Source organism: Gobius niger, assembly GCF_951799975.1.
Source record: "Gobius niger genome assembly, chromosome: 5".
Lineage (NCBI taxonomy): Eukaryota > Metazoa > Chordata > Actinopteri > Gobiiformes > Gobiidae > Gobius > Gobius niger.
Genome location: NC_136856.1, coordinates 584,853 through 587,669, shown reverse-complemented (window position 1 = coordinate 587,669; position 2,817 = coordinate 584,853).

Genomic DNA, 2,817 nt, shown 5'->3' with positions numbered 1-2,817 from the left:
GTCTGACCTCCAGGGGGCAGCAGCGGGAGCCCTCTGCAAAACAAGGAAACATTCGTCATTAGATCAGTCATTCATCCACTCCTCCATCCATCTGACCATCCAGGGTCACACGGCCTCATCAGTGAACAAGACTGTTTGAAAATGAGTCTCATGTATTTCTGAGCCACTGCAGCCGTTTCTGCTTCAGCTTCAATGAACAGTTTAGGGGAGGCTGGATAGAAGGTTTATGCACAACTGCAGCCTCTGGAGGGTCCGACACCTTCATGTTCAGAGACTCCAGAGGCACCAGCAGCTTCAATTACCTGTTTTTGTAGCAGCTGTTCTCTTAATCTGATGTGTTTGTCTGGCAGAAACCGTCCTCATTGTGCCTTTATCTGCACAAACCGGAGTGTGTCTGAATCATCCACAAATCTCTTATCAGTTCGATGATTACGCTTCATCTTTCATGAAATATCGAAGGTTTTCATACCTAGACCAAGACATTCAACTATTTCATGCTTTTCATCAGCAGAAAGAGCCTTTTTCTTTCCCATATTGCTTGAAAATTATGATCTGCTTAATAAAGTGGAACATCCTTTTTCAGTAGTTTTTCCCTTAACTGGGCTTAACCTGAAAACTAATCATCCCAGGTCTCTGAGATTAATGTCAGTGATTCATAGAGCCCCAAGACACGATACCATCCATGAGTTTCATTATTATTGCTTTTTTTTTTACCTTTTTGAAACTGAAATACAATTTGCGTAATAATTTGGAACACATGCATGAGTCCCAGGCTCTGTCCCGACCAAATAAAGCAGGGATCTCCAGTCAGCAGCTCAGGGGGGGCTCCACCTCAGTGTGTCTGAACAGAAGCCTCTGCTCTGTGTCTCAGTGTTACATCACACGGAGGAAACCATGGACTCAACACGGAGCTGCTGCTGAGGAGGAGAGGAGGAGGAGGAGGAGGAGGAGGAGGAGGAGGAGGAGAAAAGCATCACAGGAAGTGACTCGATCAAATGTTGGGTCAGACTGAGCAGTGTGGCAGTAACAGTTTAACAGAGACGACACAACACATTAAAGACCATCAGTCTGAGGAGAGATGATCCGATACTGGTGTTAGAAATCTGAGCCGATACTATAAAAAATACGATATCGGGAATCGGCTCTGAATATCCGATACTGAACTGAAACTGTTTTGGTTCAACTTTCCCCGACTGAATCTCAGTGAAGAAGGACAGACCTGACTTTGGAGCTTCAGTCGTGAGTTTGAACATCTGCAAATGTGATTCTGATCTGCACGAACTCATCAAGGCTGAGTTTGATTTCATGAAACGCTGCTGGAGGTTTGTAATGCACACGTTGTAATGTGGCTGTTTTATATGAACCGAAAAGGCCACGAAAGGATATTTCATGTGGAAAAGTTGATCCTTGTGTTTTTTCACAGCAGCAACTTTAACATCGGCAGATCCTCAAACCCAAACATCGGGATCAGAAGCAAAACAGCTCAGAACTTTAATCCTAAATGTGTCCTTTAACATGTATTAACACATCACAGCAGTGTTTTTCAACCTTTTTTGAGCCAAGGCACATATTTTTCATTGAAAAAATCACGAGGCACACCACCAGCAGAAAAAGTTTTAAAAAAAAGTAACTCTGTAGCCTATATTCAGTCATTCTCATCAAAGTGTCTTGAATAGGAACACCATATAGTCTCGCTAGCCACAATGCCATTGATCATCACAAATGAGCTCCCTGCGGCCACTTAAGATATGGAAGAGTATTACATGGTTACTCTGCCGATCACTAGAGGGCACAGACATTCGAAAACTGTACATTATTTGCGGATAATAATAAATTTATTTTAAAAAAACTAGGTGAGATGCATAATTTCCCAAGGCGCACCAGACAATATCTCACGGCACACTAGTGTGCCACGGCACAGTGGTTGAAAAACACTGCACCTTAGTATAGGTTTGATAAATGCTGCGTAATCGCTTTAAAAGAGAAACTCAATGTCTCATTTGCAAGAGAGACCTGTCAGAATATACAAGGTAAATAACAGTAGAACGATTACAATTTAACATAATACTAAGAAAACATATCAAAGTTCAGAACAAGAGCCTCACATGGAGGAAACTCCTTCATAAAGGATTTAAACTGAACAAAGGTCATGAGATCCTCCAGACTAAAGGCCTTTATGGTCTGAGACTGTCCTGAGACCTCAGCGGGTCAGAATCTGACCGGACATAACACTTAACAAATAATCAGGGAGGACTTGGAGAAGAGCTGAGTGAAGAAACAGCAGATCATAAACCCTGAGGTCACAGTGGAGGCTCCTGTAAGCATCTGCAGTGAGGAACTAAAGCTGAGAACTGCACTCAGAGGCTTCACCACAGACATCTGACATCACCACATCCACAACAGCCTGAGGAACAGGAGGGAAACAACGGCTTTGCTTTAAGTTTGTTCCTGAACATGTTTAAATGATCCAGACGCCAAGACGTTTCTAACACTGACTTTCTGAATGATGGAACGTCTTCAGACTCACACGTGTGACTGAACTCCAGGAGTTGATGAACATTTTGCAATCAGTAAAGTTTTGTTGAACCAAAGTGAAGTCATGTTGTGTATGTTGCGTTGCTTGTGCAGCAGAGGGCGACACAGAGCACGTGATCGTGTCATATAAATGTCATATTAGAGTCCAGAACCTCCGGGTGAACTCACAGAGTAAACCATGAGTATGACGGCCCACCCTCGTCCTCTGACCACTGTCCCACCGCCTGAAACCATCTTCCTCTTTGTGCAGGAGCTTCAGTTTGTTGAAGAGAAACCCAAACC